Source organism: Gymnogyps californianus, chromosome 5, assembly GCF_018139145.2.
Source record: "Gymnogyps californianus isolate 813 chromosome 5, ASM1813914v2, whole genome shotgun sequence".
Taxonomy (NCBI): Eukaryota; Metazoa; Chordata; class Aves; order Accipitriformes; family Cathartidae; genus Gymnogyps; species Gymnogyps californianus.
Genome location: NC_059475.1, coordinates 10503758 through 10521067, shown reverse-complemented (window position 1 = coordinate 10521067; position 17310 = coordinate 10503758). Strand labels below are relative to the sequence as shown.

At 39.2% G+C, this 17310-nt stretch overlaps 1 long non-coding RNA gene across 2 annotated transcripts; it reads left to right on the top strand.

Moving 5' to 3' along the window:
* The first annotated feature begins 3144 nt into the window (after positions 1-3144).
* LOC127016663 (uncharacterized) lies at positions 3145-5918 on the top strand. Of its 2 annotated transcripts, none has more exons than XR_007766507.1 (3): positions 3145-3310; positions 5316-5393; positions 5576-5918. It is a non-coding gene; the product is annotated as an uncharacterized LOC127016663 (long non-coding RNA). The 2 variants fall into 2 exon arrangements; XR_007766508.1 differs by lacking the exon at positions 3145-3310 and adding an exon at positions 3599-3852.
* Positions 5919-17310: the final 11392 nt, after the last annotated feature.

Here is a 17310-nt window from a genome sequence, read left to right as displayed (position 1 = left end):
AATTGAGGCTGCAGTGACACTGTGTTGTGTCATGTGGCTCATGATCTGCATTGTATATAAAGCTTGTGGTCCAAAGAGATAAATCAGACAAGAAGTTAACTCTGAGTCTAAGTAAGTGGGCAAGCCTGTCATCCGGCACTTCTCACTTAATGTACTCTCCTAGGACAGTGCTTATTCAACTTAAAGATTCAGATTCAGTTTGGAGAGGGACAGCAGCTAAAGAGATGTTTGGAATATTGCTGACAGCGTATGAAAGTTTGTGGAGTCTGTGGAAGATGAGGTTTTCTTTGCAATTTACAGGATAGAAATCTTCTTGCAAGTTAAGTTATTTACATGGCATAAAGCGCAGCAGTGTGTCCCACAAATACATGTTAGTCACTCCTATGAACAGACTCCCAATCTGTTTGAATAGGCTTTAAAATATTTCTTGTACTTCAAGGAGGTAATTAATTTTGAACAAATTGCATAGGCTAGAACAAGAGGACTTGATAGCTACCATAAGTCCTTAGCAGGAAGAACGGAAATTTCCTAATCCACTTGCTGTGCTGTACAATTTCTTGCTTCATGTTCCTTCAAGGACTTTTTAGTTGATATGCTTAATTTTTCAGTTGTGCTTAAGTTAATAGTTAAGTATAATTCTCCAATTGTGTGAAGTTACTTCTACTTTGAGAGAAACTAGTTGTTTTTTGTTTGCCTGTATCTTTCAAATGCATCTTACCTTTCCTGTTTCATAAAGGCTCTCCCAATTTAGGTCAGAGACCTGCTACTTCTTGCATAAAGCACACAGCACATACTTTCACAGTCTTGTGCCTAGTAACTAGGGTAAGGATTCAAGTCTGCTTCAGGTCAGAGCAGCACAATCCTCCTGAAGCTGTTGCGCTTTCACTGAGTAACTGTGAATTAACAACATATGCTATTCTGACTGTTAACACAACCTTCTCCAAGCCTGCAAGTGAAAGAGCTCTCTTCCAAATACAACAGTGGAGAACCCATGAACTGATTTCCTCTGGCATTCTGTTTGTTTGCTGGCAGAGCACTTGTCTCTAATCACCTACTTAACACGATCTAATGTAGGACTCATAATAATCACCTTTTTCCTCTGTATCATGTTGCAGGAGTGACAATCCAGTAGGCTGCTTCCATGTTTGGGTCTTAGGTTTAATCTCCCCTTGCTGAAGGGGCTTTTTTAAAAGGAAGACCAGAACTCTGGATTTAACTATGCTTCAGTAAGATCTGGTATGTTTGGAGTATTTTATGGCAGGTTAGTTTGCACTGAGCAAACAAACTCTTAAAAACTGTTGGCTCCTTTGTTTTCCTCCTCCACCCAGATGCTACCATTGGTTCCTCTGCTCTTGCCACCCACTCAACTGACTGTAGTTGTAGCGCTAGGCCTCTTGAGACAAAAAGATTGTATGCTTTTGGTTATAACCACTTTATTAATGCCAGGCACTGTAGATATCAGGGAAACGGCCACTTTGGTTTTTAAGAACATTAAATTCCAATTCTTGGAAACAAATGAAAGGCTTCTAATTCTCCTGTGACAACACGCATCAATCTAAATTATGCACTTACAAGGTTACTTAGCAGAACATGTCTCACTACTTTTCAATCCATGTGTGTGGTTTTAAGCCACGACTAGTCTTTCCTTGTCAGTGACACCTGTGGTTTTCCTCTGTTAAATATTTGATTTGGAAAGAAAAACATGCAAGGTAACTTCCACTCTTTGTGACTCTAATTTAAAACCAAGTCTATCTATTTTTAATAGGAATGTGCTGCACTTAGCCTAGTAAGTCATCTTCTGGATGAATTAGCTACTTCTGTGCTGGTTTCTGCATTCCATGTCGTTTCTGCATTTGAGAGCCTATAGGTGCTTAGCACCTATATATGAGTTCAAAGAGCATGAAGTGTGACTTGAAATTCAACAGAACATTAGGTGGCTGAAGATATTTTAGGGACTTAGACTCCAATAGTATTCTGTGAAGCTTTCCTTGTAGCAGTCCTCTCTGGTTAGAGACAGAGAACAGTTCCATTTTTTTAAATGTTAAGTAGTCTTACTGTTGTATCAGTCTCCACTCTTACTGTAGAGAAAGAGGACAGTACTGATACGAGTTAAACCACTGGCAGGAAATACTAGTTATGTCTGAATTCATGAGCTAAAATTTTTTAATCAGACTTGACAGAAAGAAAAGTACTGGGAAAACTCAGAGCCACAGAATATAGAAGCAGTTGGTGCTTTTCTCTTTAAAGGTTGTGCTAATAGCTATCAAATAACCTTGCTTCTAATTAGAACTTTACTGCAACTTTTGTAAGCAAAGGAGTGCAAAAAAATCAGCCAGTTCTTCTTGGCACTTCTTTCTTTCTTTCTTTGAGAATTAAATGCAGTCTTGTCACTTTAGTCATTCTGTTGGAAACTCTTGGGTTTTGTGCTTCTTGTTTGTCTTTTGTTGAAATGTCAGGAGTTATTACCCTGGGTGCCAGCAGTGATCAGTGTAGCTGGCATAGAAGCTGAATGAGGAATCTGGAAACAGATGCTCCCTTCACTCATGGTAGCTTTACAGGTGCTTGGCATGCAGGTTTAGCAATTAACCTTTTTATGTCAGGCATCTTTTAGGGTAAGTTGGATATGTGGTGGCATGGTAAGATAGCTTGCCTGAAAGGGCCATCTCTTCAGGCACTTTAAAAAAAAAAAAAAATCCAGAAAAACCATGCTAAGTGGAAAGCCAATGTCACCTGCATACTTAATAGCCTTTCTAACTCCTGAGGTGGTGGTGTCACCACATCAGAATGTTTTTTGCATTTTCTGTTAGCTATTAAAACATGACAAGTGAAGATGATGACTTGCATCTTGATGAATGATTATAATCTTTAAAGCATGAAATCTGCTTACAGGTCATCTTTCTCTTAATTCCTCTTCCCACCTATGAAACATTGGGTGGCTCCTATTTTAAGCTCACCTTCTTAGAAACCCAAGTGGGAGAGTTTAGAACAGGTAGTTATTAGCATGTGGTGTTGCAAAAAGACAGAGGTGTTGCACATTAACTGCTTGGGGCTTTGCAGTAGAAGAACAAGCTCACTTGGGCCTCAGGTGATGCTGGAAGAATGGGCTGCCACCACCTGAAACTGAGAGCACCTGCTGTTAGTCTTCCTGCCCAATTTGTCTCCAGTTCCTTTTGTGGGATTTTCAGGGTTGATTGCTGCTGCATCTTCTCGATCGCTCTTCTAGAAGCTTTTACTTGTTTTCTTCAGCAGCAGTAGGTTCATAGGATTCCTTAGGAAATTAGTCACAGATGGAGATGGACACAGACTTCAGGTAAGAGAAAAGTACAAATGAGCAATTTCCATAAGGAGAGAACAGAAAAGGCTCAGAGGTTCCTCTGAATGGTGGCTTATTTGAACTGACCCACAGTGAACTTGCTGCTCTACCTGTTCATCTTTTCCACATCATCCGTGTGCCCCTCCGTGCTGACTTGTAAATGCTTGCTTCCAGAGGGACTGCTTGCTTCCCCTGCTTCACTGTGTTTAATTAAAGCATTTGTCCTCAACTGCAGGCCTTTTGCTGCTGTAGTTCTTTTGATAGCAGGCAGCAATTTTTCTTTTTTCTGTTGGAGCGTATATAGTGTGTTAGCAGGCGTTCAAATACGTTTCAGAGTTTCTGGGTTTTGTAGAACTGCTTGAATGTCCTACTAAATACATGGCAGATAGCTTCCTTTGTGTAATGCTTTATGTCTTCTCAGTACTTCGGTATCCTTAGCCTGGGTAGCTTGGGAGGCTAGTGCAAATTCCTAGACATAGCTCACCAGGAAAACATCGATGTGATTTCGTGTGCTCATAGTCAGCACTCCAACTTGTAAGGTAAAAAAGTGATTTTTTTTTTTTTTTTAAATGTAAAATGTGTGAAGTGAAAAACTACTAGTGTTTTTACTTTTTTTCCTTCCAGCTATCTGTAATACTATGCTGTCTATTAATTGCTGGATTTTATAGGACTTGTCAAACTATATATACAGTGCACATGGCTTCTGTTGTCCAGCCTTCTGGTTTATTGCTGGTTTTATGTTCCCTGGAAATAGTCTTTTTTGACAGAATTCTATTTAGAACAGGTATATCCACAGCAGATTTGAGTCCTCAAGTTTCTTTAAAGTATTAATCACATTATGAACATACATAGTAACTTGCAAGCATTGCATAATAATTTGAAAAATTTCCAAAGTGTTTAATGTGTACATGTCTCATAATCTCCATAAACATGTACACATGTATAAAAGGCAATATATATTGCCAGTCTTTCCTCTTCTCTTCTGTTTTTGTTCATGACTTCTGATTTGCTGTTCTATCTGTGGCTCCTTTTGGAACTGAGAGAGGAAACACTTAACGATTACTATTTTCAAAACATAACTGCTTTACAAGAAGGCTAAATATAGAATGCCTGTGCTAACTTGTGCCATCTGTTGGGCGCTTGGCTTGCGTCAAAACTGCACTAGTCCAGTACGTTCTTAAGTCCTTTTGCTGTGTTGATGGCATGGTCTTCATGCTGGCTCTATGGAAGAGCACTGTTTGGTCTGAGAAGACATGAAGCTGGTCCGGATACAGCATTATTTGAAATTCTTTGGGGCTGCTGACTGATGCTACGCTATAGAATGAAATACTTTTAAGCTTGTGTCCACTGGTGAGCTTCTAAAGGAGGCTTTTGAAGTATACACCAATGATAGATCCTAAAATGTTAATAGATTTGACAAGCTTATGATTTATCAGGGGGCACCAGAACTGAAGTGGGGGGCGCATGGGTTGTCACCAGTGTCTCGACGAAGATGGGAAGAAACATTTCATCCTTATTGCAGAAGTTACTTCTTGAGACTCATCTAAAACTTTCTGCCCTGCTGCCTTTTGAAAGCAAGAAGTACATGTGCATAAAAGAAATGGGAAAGTGGTAAAAAAAGTGTCAAATTTTATACAACTGGATTAATTAAAACTTGCATAGCTTGTCATAGTGTTTGCACCTGTCTGAAAGAGAAGTGGAAAATGAGAGTTAAAATAGAAGGTGGATGATGAATCACTGCTCTTAAAATATTTCTGCTGTTGTCCTTTTCTTTACAGTGGAAAGTATAACTGCTTTAGAGATTGTGTTTTGAAAGTAAACACTCTTCCTAAGTTATTGCAAATACTGAATTTTGCTCCTGCAGGAGTTAGCTATAGTTGATTGGTAAAATTGCTGTAGGATGATGTCTCTCGGGCTGTTTACTTCTGTTCTGCCAAAATGAAGTATCTGAGGAAAGATGGAAGGTACAAAGGCTGTAACTGAAATGTTGATTGTCTTGCAGGTTTTGAATAACAGACTCCTGGCCACTGTCTGGGATGTCTTGGAGCTAAAGTAATTTGAATACATGTGTTGTTAATTGGTAAGTTCTGCTTAGATTTAACTGCACTAACATTTTGAACTGTGTGCATTAGTAAGCTTACTAGAAAAGCAATATTCAGTGTTCTGAAGAAGTGACACACAATTACTCTTTTTATGTACTCTGATCGTAACATTATCATAGCAGATTTTCTGACACTCCTGTTTTTTCACCTCTTTCTTTAGAAAAGAATGACTGAAGATTAGTTCTTTGTTGGAAACTAAGAAACACAGAGCCCAGATCTCTCTCTGGCTATTAACTTCTTTAGGAAAGAGGCTTGCCTCAGGAGACTGTTTGTAAGTGGTGCATGTCTACCAATATGGCGTTTTAAAAAGTACTGAAGTAAATAATCTATACAGACAATACTTTTCAAATCAATTGAAGTTTGACACTGTACAGATAATACCTGCTATATTGTGATATTTAAGCAGACAGTTCTCATTGTAATAGAATTAAACATTTTCTATGTCATTATTGAATAGAAGATTAAAATACTAGCCCCACCTTAAGTATTTCCAAATAAAAAAATCATCCTCTCCAAATTACATGATTTGCTTATTTTTTGTGTAAACTCTACAAGCATATACGTGTGTGTATACACACACATATATGTACACAAATGTATGAATGGCTTTTCAATGTCAATCTTTGTAGCAAAACCTTAAAATGCTTGCAGTGCAAGGTGTATGAGAGGATTTTCATTGCTTTACGGAACTGAAAGGTTTATCATGTCCATTTCATCATTATAGGTATATTAAATGCAGTATGCAGTTTGGAGCCTTACAGTTCTGTCTTTGTTAAGTTATTAGTTACTGTACATAGAGAAGCTGGTGCATGTATTGTTGACAAGTTCTGCTTCAGAACAATTGAGTTTTGAATAGAAAGGATTAATAAAGAGACTGAAAAATTAAAAACTATGTCTTAAGAACGATTTTTATGACTGCATTAAGATGTGTAGGCTCTAGTTTGTTTACTATTGGGTTTGAAAGCTTGATGGCTGGTAAATGAACTTGCAGAGACACGGTATCAGTCTTAAAAACACTCCGCACATGCTTGAGCAGGTAGCAATAAATGGAAAGGTGAAAGAAGAGGAGCAAGTTCAGTTGCATTCCATAAAAGGCACTTTCCTCCTGCCAGTTAATGAAAAAAACCTGGGAGATTGTAACTGCACACATCTGAGGGGGGAAAAAACATCATTTTAGTTTTACTTTTTCTACAGCTCTGTAGGAGCTGTGTTCTAGAGTTAATTTTTAGAGCGAACTTGAATGCACAGCTAAGCAGTGGTTGAGTGAAAGTGCTGATACACCATTAATAACAATATTGCAGATGCTGTTGCTTCAGTGAGTTTATGGACTGACAATTCATTTGACTACAGAGAGCAAGCCAAAAGAGGAGGTTTTAAAACAGGGATCATACAATGAACTGTTGTTGCACGCAGACTGTTAGGTAAGCAGTGATAAATAGATAGGGTGCGTGTTGATGGCTATTATTGTGTGCTCTGTTTTTGAAAACTTAACTGTGCCTTCTGACAAATACAGTGTTACTACTGCAGGGGCTGCTGTTAGCCTGTTGTCTAACTTCACTTGTGTAATATAATTGTGGTTAGATGCCTCGAGACAGATATCTAATCTTTTGTTTCACACACCTATTTATCTCTCTTGTTACATGGAAATGCTGCACGCTGTCACTGTTGGCGCTGCCCTGAATGCTCTGCGTGCAGAGATAGGAAAGAGAGGAAATTCTGATGACCAGCTCCAAGTTGCTCACATTCCTGCACCATCGCTCAGAGCCCCTGTTGTTAGGAGGCTGCGGGTGTTTCCATAGTGAACTCTGGGTCTGCAGCCTGAAGCCCTTCAGGGTGGAACTTGGCAAACAGGCCAGGCCTGATTTTGCTGCCATTGATCTCAACTGCAGGAGCGCAAACTGACAGAGCGAAGTGAGTCTTCTGGGGGGGCTTGAAACAGATATTGCATCAAGGATACTTTGCATGGCAAAAACAACTCTTTCCAAGGATTCTTGTGCACACACACACTGAACGTTTTGTTGAGGAAGAAGATTGTTCTGATTAAAGAGAATTTTCCTGAGAGGGGAAAAATGTCTAAACAGGCAAACAACCCAGCTCAGATGCTGTCTGAGTTTGGCCAATTAAAGCTACACTGCAGCAGATGATTTGATAGCCAACAAACTTTAATTCTAAAAGCAGCATGTTTTACTTCAAGAATCATAAGCTCTCTATAGTAGAGAGCTTTACACTAGTGAAGACTGCAGTGCTTGCTGGGAGGTTTGGGTGCCAGTAGCAATTTAGCCATGGCAAAATGGAGCTTCTTCTGGTCTCAGTTCTGCCAAGAAGTCAAGATTATTAGCCTCAGCTGAACTCAGCGAGTTTTAGATGGTGAAGTTTCTGGGTGTCCAAATGGTCAGAAACACGTGTAAAATGTGCAACAGAAGAGTGGCATTTCAGAGGTTCTGAATTTATTTTGGTTTTTTTTAATTCTCTCTGGTTTTAAGTAATAGCCATTCTGCTATTCTGACCTTTGCAGTGGCCACTCATGCAGTGTTAATTGAGAAATGAAATTCTGGTTTTGTTTATTTAATTGTATCACTTAATAATAGAATTTTGTACAACAAATCAGCTATTTCAGAATGAGGAATGAATGAGTGTAACTAAAAAAAAAAAACCAAAACAACTCAATTTTAAGAAGTTTGAAGCCAAAGAGTACCCAAATTCTGTTGTCAAGGTTTTTCCACATTTATGAAGTCTAGACAGTTGCTTTGTGCATGTCAACTTTATTTTTAACTTAATCTAGAAAGTAGGAGAACCCTGGCTAAACACAGCTCACAAGTGATAAAGGCTGTGAAAGCACAGAAAATCTGAGAGTAACCAGAAGCTTCTTGTGCTCAGTGTTGAATCCTGGTCCATAGGATAGGCTTTGTGGCACTACAGTGTTAACCTCTAATTTATCTGGTGTTTGAAAAATGACTCACACTGAACACACCTTTTAAGTAACCACTAGTTTCTTGCATGATTCTTTCCTGCCTGTAACAATGGCAATATTGGAGACTACTTGAACTATTAACTTTTCATAGTCCTAAATCTGGCATCCTTCCTGCAAGTTGAGAGAGGCTCTGAAGCTGCAGAAACCTTTTGGTTTGCTTTCTTGCTACCTGGGAACAGTTCAGGATTCCAAAGACTATACCAGGCCCATGGAGGACCTCTAACATTGCAGGTAGAAATGCAGTGCAGAAAGAAAATGGCTCTGTTCATCTTGGTGGAGAAAAGCATGCAAAAGATGCAGAAGCTGCTAAACTGAAGGAGTTGCCTGTTAAGACCTTGAATGTCAATGGCAGTGCTTCCATTGGCTTGTGATGTTAGTCCACAGCCCTGATACATCTCCTGTTCTCAACACCACACGTGATTTCAGCTTCCGGAAGCGTGGAGTTTTTTGGTTTGGTTTTGGGTTTTTGGTTTTTTTTTGGTAGGTTACTCTGGAGGTTAAGATGTGCCTCACTGAAGTTTGCTGTATTTGGGTTGCAGATTTATCTATCCTACCCAATTTCCTTTCATCCATCTGTCCATACACACATGTACCACTCAAGCTTTGTATGTTGGGGCTTTTTTTGCATGAGAAGATATCAAAAACTAGCTTACTCCTGACCTTTGCTCTAGAGAAGGTAGAGAGTTCCTAAATCATGAATTAGTGATGCAACCCCATGCATATTACATTAGGGCAAGGAACAGTGCAGCAAGTGATGTGTACTAATTCAATATAAACTAGCACAGAGTGGCACAAAACTACAGTATTCTGCAGTATTTGTGAACCACAATGTTCCGAGGGCTTGACATGGCACTTTCCTACATAAAAAGGGTTGCATTGTGCACAAAGTTGTGAAAGAAACACTGCTATTCAGTATGTTTCAGCTGTTTTTCTGTAGGGAGTTAGTATTTGCTGTCTAGTTTGGTGGGGGTTTTTTGTTTGGGTTTTTTGGGTTTTTTTTTCAGAACTGGCCAGAGACCTTGCATGATCAGCACAGTGCTGCTCACAACTATGTGGCCGACCCCCATGGCAATGAAGTCTTAAATCAAGCATGTACAGAATTTGTACGTGGTTTAGTTCTATCTCCTGTTTACATCAACTTAAGAATAAAGCTTGTTCATTTTAATTTAACACTATCTCTGTATTGGTTGAATTCACATGTCTTTTTGAGCCATGAATAAAGGTACTGACCAGTCTCCTAGTGCCACGTACCACTACGTTAGAAATAATTGTCTCTTGAAGAAAGAGGGCTGACATTAAAACTTGCCTATTTAGCTTAGGTGGACTGTATTGCAGTTGTTCTGAGTGGAAAGAATTTAGCAGCTTCAACTAATGCTGATTGTGTGGAATATCATGCATCTGCTGATGAAAGGCAAAAGCCACTTCCTGTCTTTGGGCATAATGTGGTTTCTGTAGTGTTCTGTCATGTTCGTTAAAGGCCTCTAATTTTTGACTGAATTGCTGCAAGACAGTTGACCAGTGGCATAGTTCAGTTTTCTACCTAGTGAAGTTTCACATTGGCCCTGGAACTCCTTTAAATTCATTTTCTTAAGCTATTAAGACTCTTCATGATCATTGTGTTGCAATGTGCTGCTTGGAGCTTGCTCCGGCCTGTCATTGCAGATGTGGTAGTACTAACCTAAATCCTCAAGCTCTGTCAACTTTGCCAAATCTTGCTGAGACAGTTGAAATTTATCCCTTCTAAAGAAGACATGTGATGGAATGGCTTTACATCCATGTCTCTTCTTTACAATATGTGTGATCACATTACTTACATACAACAATGGGATTTTTTAGTAGCTCCATTATTTAGCTTCTTTTGCTTTGGCTCTTTTTGCCTCCTCTTCTTGCCACAATTGTTTTTGCAAAGACTACAGTTGTGTTTGCACATTCAAAGTACTGAATATTTTGTAAGGCAGACTTCTCATTTCCTACTCTGTATTTAGAGCTACATCTACCATTGCAGAGATGGGGGAATCCCCTCAGTGTCAATAGAAAAGTTTTCTACTTCCCCTCTTTCATCCTACTGTGTGGTATTTACTGTAGCACAACGTATGTTGCATCTTTCCCTAAAGGAGAGAACTAGTAGCTTCATTGCTGGCTGGTAATACCTAAGCAGTGAGTCCCCTGTGGCAGAAGATATTGCAGGTGGTTGCATTGATAGAAGCTGCTTGCTAAGTCTTTGCTGCTTGGAGGCAGGAGGCTAGTTATGAAAGTGAGAAAACAGGCATATTAATTCAACCTGAGAATTCTAAGCTAGCTAAAGCTTAAACCCAGATGATTTTGTATCGGTGCATATACCTGTACTAGGATGAATCCTATTTAGGTTTGCTGTGGGGCAGAAAGGGTTTGCAAATTACTGTCCCCTGTACACTCAACATTGAGAATGAGACACAAAACTGGAAAAGCCATACAAAAATCGTGCAGCAAGATTTGTGCTGACTGTGTGTCACCGTTATGAATAACATGGTTGCTTATTATGATTAGACAACATCACAGATTTCTTGGTTTTCCGTAAGCCTTCTTTGTAATCATGAAAACAGTTTAAAATTTACTTCTGCAAAGTCTGTTAAGAGGGTTATGAACTAAACTTTCTTATATGACTTCAGATATCTCAGTGGATTTGAATGAAGTCTGTCTTGCAGTACAGAGGGGAAACAATTGATTTTTATTTCTACAGCTACTTGCATGGCTACATGTTTACTATACCAGGCAATATCAAACTAGGTGTAGCACAACTACCTCCACGACAGAAATGGTGTTGCTCTGCCATCTTATGGCAGAGCTGAAAACAGAACACAACACTTCCTACTTTAGTTTCAATGAAGACTACTGTATGCATATTAATGTGGGGCAGCTAGAAGAATAAATATGAATGCAGTTGATTCTGCTATTGGCTGTATTTTAATTATAAAGAAAGGAAATATCCTGTCATTGTTCAGTAATCCTGTTTGGCTTAGCTTTCCCCATGTCTCTGAAATCGCTTTCTCTTTGGGCTTGGGCTGATTTTACTTGTGCTTTCCACACACTGACATTACTCTGGTAGGGTAAGATAGTAGAAGACTAAGTTCTGTTTTTAACTTTGTTGCAGTCTTCCTCTCTGGCTCTCTTTTTCTCTGTGTCTCTATTTCAATGTTTAAAGGTGGGGACTGTGAATCTCGCAATCTTTCACAAGCCCAAAACCCACTACCCAGATTTCAGCCTGGAAAGTACCCCCAAAGATTTTTAAACCCACCTTGCTACAGTTCTAGCACAATATAAATAGCTTTATGAGCATGCTACTTTGTCATTGTTCTCTCCTCTTTTCTGGCTTGACCTCTCAGTCTAAACCAGTAGCTGAGGGCTGTGAACCTGCTCTCTGGTTCTCCCTATGCTGACTGCATTTTTCCCTGGGTCCTGAATATAAGTTAATTAGCCATGGAGACCAAGGCTGGCCAAGAGCAAACAGACTGTGGTTATGTGCCAGTTTTCTGTAACAGTGGAAGGTGGTCTCTATTGACTGATCAAGAGCAAATACATGGATTACTTTTGGACTTCCTTCTTCTGGACTTATAAGCTAGTTTGACAAATCATTCATCTCTGATCGCCTACCATTTGGACTCAGTTCCGCCTCCTTGTAAGGCAGTGGTACCCTCTGTGAAATAGGCTGTGCAATGACACCAAGAGTTTTGGACTTCCAGTGCTGAATTTAGCAGGTGCCTGGAGTGCTGTCCTTTTATGTCCTGTTCTTGATGTGATATGAAGTACAGACACTGTACTGGCAGCATAGCCATGCTAACATAATACATTTTTATCTTAAGTATGTTTCTGAAAAAGCATGCAAGTATTCATCTCACCACTGTTTGCCTGAGATGGTGTATTTATGGATTTATAGCATATTCTTTAAGCACTCTAATACTGTAAATGTTTTTCCCATGTTAAAATCAGATATTAAAATGTATTCACTGTGCTCTCCAAAAATCAAGTAATTTGTTGGATTTATTTTGGACCATATGTCTGTTATGTATCAATTTAGTAAGAGATGTGCAGTTGATTCCATGTAATTTTTATGAATGTCTTCTATGTAGCAGACAAATTCTCCTTTTATACCTTGCTCTGTTGTTATGTTTTGAACCTTGTTGGAAGATAGTATATAACCAGAGCTTTCTGGCAAATGTATATCTGGGGCAAGAGTACCTAAAGTTGGGGAAGGGAGACAGGTTAGGACTGTAGTCTCACTCATATTTTTTTCACACCAATGTCAGGGAAGAGGTTATATGGCCGCTTGTCCTACCTGATGTTACTGATGCATCTGTCACTTATCAGTGTATACCTCATTTATAGTGTCAGGTATAAAAAAAAAAAAAAAAAGTAGTCATCAAAAGGCTATACCAAAGGTGGTTCCTTATGTTCAGCTCTTATGTTGAGGAGTTGTTTGTTTCATGATAAAGTGCTAAAGCCATCATAGAAATGCTTAATCAGAATGGACGTTTAAACTTTGAAAATCTAGCGTGTCCAGTTACGATTTCCTAGTATCAGGCCCAAAGATGAGAGAAGCAGTAAGCAAAGCGCGAGCTGATACTTGTATAGGTGAGCTGGAGATTTATTCCTACTTATTCCTATTTATTGAGATAGGAATCATTCTGATATGTTTATATTGACTATCAAGAGGATGGTGGGGGGACTAATGATAAATCGTAGTAGGTGTATATATATTTTTTTAAATGGCTTAACTAGTTACACTGGAAAGCATTCTATTCTTTATCATTGGCGTACTTGTCTTGCAGCAGTTAGCTGTACGAGGCATCCTTAGGGCTCGTCTCCATGCACGTAATACTGACAGTGGCAGGGCGATTGAGGAGGGAGGGATGGATGGACTCTGCGCACAAAGCAGTGCAGAACAGCTGAGGCAGCTGGCAGAAAAGGAGGACCTGTTTCTCCAGTGCCTTACATCTCACATTGTCAAGGTGCCTGCTGAGTAAGGAAAGCCAGGACCTCACACCCTTTGTGTTCATAATAACTTCTCTGTGGTACCATGCCTTGTGAGCTCAGGTTCATTGCATTTCAGGCTTTATTCTTCTGGATGTGAGAGGGTGCTAAATACAGGGTCTAGACACCTGCAGAACAAAACCAGTAATTGCTAGTACGTTAGCATAAAACGGTACAGTTACATGAAATTAATGCTTTAGTGTTCTTCCATTTTTATTTATGTTTACATTGAGGAGCTGCCACTGTGCTAAAGACTATGCATTTCATTAGCAACAAAACATTCCTGAGGGGATGCTGTATGTTTGGGAGCTAAGCGACCAGCATACTTCTGACTGTCGCTGATTTGCTTAATCTATATGCCAGATTTTCCTTAGCTGAAAAGCGTTAGTATCAATGTTTCCCTACAAAGCATTTTGAGATATTCAGGCCAAATACTTGAGCTAAGCACAACTTTGTTCCCTTTGTCTTTGTTCATTTGTCCTTTCCCAATTGATCAGTTATGCTGCAGATGTCAGACTGGACTCTGTCCAGGGGAAGCTTTGGCCTGTATCTTAACACATTGTGCTTTTCATAGCCTGCAGTATTTTTGTGTTTGTTGACATTGTTAATCTTGTTTGGTTTTGGTATTGTTTACTTTGAAAGGTAAAATCTCCATCCGTGAGAAGACTTAGCTACAAAAGGAAAACGTATGTCATAGCATTACTCATCACAGATACAATTAACTGAGCCTATATCTACAATTCTCATGTATTGGTGAGCTCTGAAAGCAGGAAAAATGGAGCTGTTGTGAAAAGTGGGAAACAGCAAGCAGATGTTGTTTCTTTTAGTTCTTGGTTACCGGTTACTTTTGGCTAGTATAACAACTATTGCGCTTGCTTTGCATAATGAAAAAGAGCTTCATGCATTTTCCTCTAAAGTTGCGGTCCTTTTTTGCACAGGAGACTCAAATAGATTGATGCATATCCAAAAGCCTGAATTAAAGACTAAATGTTCTGGGAAACAGTGTCTTGGGGGGTTTCTGTGGGTTCTTATTCCACCGAGTACTCTTTTGAACATTCTTGCTATTGTACACTTTGTTCTGTGCCCTGACAGGTCAACTGAAGAATTTAGGAGGATGTAGCAAGTTGAAGTAAAACCATTATCAAAAGCCAACCTTTCTTGTTTTACTGCTCCCTCTGAGTTCTTACTTTAGTTAATTAGAAGCAATAAAACATAACTAAATGTCTCTCTGTGAGGCAAGAACACTGACCCTTTCAGTTATGCGGAGGGCTGTAATGGGAACACAGTGGTAGCAGGGGAGGAAATGTTAAAAGCATGAAGTCTCAGAAAGCGGTCTGCATCCAAGGGAATCTAATGTATTAGGCTGACATACTTGGGAGGACGTGGAGTGGACATAAGTTGTGCAGGGGTGGTAGCAACTTTCCTATTTGAACTATGGAGTTACTAGGTGACAGTATCTTTTAACTTCTGCTATGCTGCTGAAAGTCTATAAAGATACTTTGCCCTTTCAGGGATCTTCACACCCTAAGAAAAGGGACTTCATAATCCCCAGAGTGTGATAGTTGATACTTAAATATTGCAGAACATTTAGCTGATACGTCTACTAACCAGAACCAGACAGGAGGTTTTAACAAAACTTGGAACAGAACTGAAAACTCTGGGTCTGTTTTTAGGACAATACTATGTCTAAAACCCAGTCTGGCTGAAGTTTTATGATTGCTTTAGATATTTTAAATTGTAAGTGGAAGCTGTAATCAAAAGGAATGGACTAATCTGTCTAGTGCACGCATTCATTCCTCCTCCTTCGCGTTGGCACTAGCATTCAATTTTTGAGTAACAGCTTTGATCAAGAAACCCATTTAGCTATAAAAGCAAATCCAGCTACATAGAAGAGTATTCAGCTCTCCACACAGCCTGACCAGAACTGAGGCTAGCACAAGGGGAATGGCAGCAACAGGCGCTTTCATGGGAGATGGGGCACAACTGCCCTCTTGGTAGCAGCCTAAACTTGGGTTGGTTTAAAGCTGTCATGAACCTACAAGCACTGTGGGAACATACATCAGTGTTTTGGAACGTGTGAAGCATTTGCCTTGTGTGTTTTCAACAGTTACTGTTTGTCCTCAGTGTAGTAGCAATTAATTGTCAGGACTGTTTTTGTTAATAGATGGGAATTAAATAGGTTCAAAATTATACTGGCTTAAAACTTCTGTCCCTGACCTTTTTATAAATATTTATTTGCTTAATTTTCAGGCAAACATTTTGCTTCCCAAAAAATGTCCCAGCAACTGAAAAGTCATGGATATGAATCTTTCTGGAGAATGAATTGATAGCATTGTGAGCATTATTACTGCAGAATTTTAGATTGCAGATCTTTTTTGCAATGGTTACCCAAACCTAGCTGTAATCCTAAACTATAAAACTAGCTTATCTAGGATTCATGTGGGAATGTTGAGGTGAAATTCTGTGGCTTGTCTTTTGCCAGGAGGTCAAGCAAATTTATCAATGATCACTGCTGGTCTAAAACAGTATGCGAATCCCAACCGCATGAATCCCAACTGAAGGCGTAACATGGCAGAATGGCATGGTTCTGCTCTGAGATGAGACTGTATTTGTAGAGAGGGAGAGGGAAAAACATGTTTGTAATTTGAAGAGTTATTTAATGTTTTGATTCTAGGAATTGAGAATTTCAAGGAGGTAATTCCCTCAGCTTTTCAATACATTGATCTTTGAAGTAACATATGAAGGCTTTGGCTGAAAAAAGTGAATGAAAAGTTAACCTCTCTCAATGTGTGTGTGGGTGGCGGTGGTGGGACTTTTTAAAGCATGTTAAAATTGAAGTGAGTTTTGTGCTGGTGCTATTCAGGGTCTTTTATATGCATCTTCATGTCTTCTTTCATTTTGGGGAAATGGTAGGCAATAATGGGCTTATCTTGAGAATTAAACTTGGTTTTCTTGCTACATCAAACTTAGGCATAATTTGAATCGAGTAATTGGAATTACAATAGGCTAAAACTGGTGAAAAATAAGTTTGTTGGAAAATCAAAATTCATGCACAACTATCAAAACATGAATACATTTAATCCCTACTAAAACTAAATCTACTTTCAGTTAAGAACTACTGGATTCGTAAATGTAATACAGGAATGATAAGATTTATGAAGTTTAATATTTCAAGACATTATCTATTGTTTAAAATATGAAACTGTTAATTTTACTGAGCTAATAAGTTTTCCAGTTTTCCAGCAGTGACCTTGCAAACTGTTTGGAATGTGATCAGTGACCCTTGAAAGCACAGCTCATTGTGTTTAAAAAAAAACCAAAAACCCAAACTAACCCACAACCAAACCCAACAAAAACCCCTCCAATTTAAATGTGTCTTTTCTACTGAGCTTTGAACAGGTGAATTACCAGCATTTGCTGCTTGTTCTACCCTCCCCACCCTCTCTCCTTCACTCCTCGTTCCCTCTTCTCTTAAACTTCACATTGTCACTAGGTGAATAAATTTTCCACCTTTCTTCCTCCTCAGACAGGAAGAGCAACACGAAGCAACTTTTCTAGCAAGACTAGAAAGTGGGTTTTTATGTCTTGCTGTCTGGCCATCTCAGTGGTCCACTAACCTTTACTGAAAAGCAGCCTGTGTTCCCTCCCACCAGCCCTCGCCCCCCTTTAAAAACCCCTCAAAACCAGAAGAACAGAGCAACCATTCTGGAAGGTTCTGATGATGAATATTATCTATATTCTTTGCTTCTTCTTGGTCTTAAACTTATTTGTGTGTGTGTGTGTGTGTTTATTCTTTTAATAACCTCATAGGAAGGAGCAGCTATATACATTTCTACAACATCAAACCTACTTCGATTTACAAGCATTTTATTCTCCAAGTGCACAGCAAAAGAAGGGACAGGCCAGACTGACTAGCA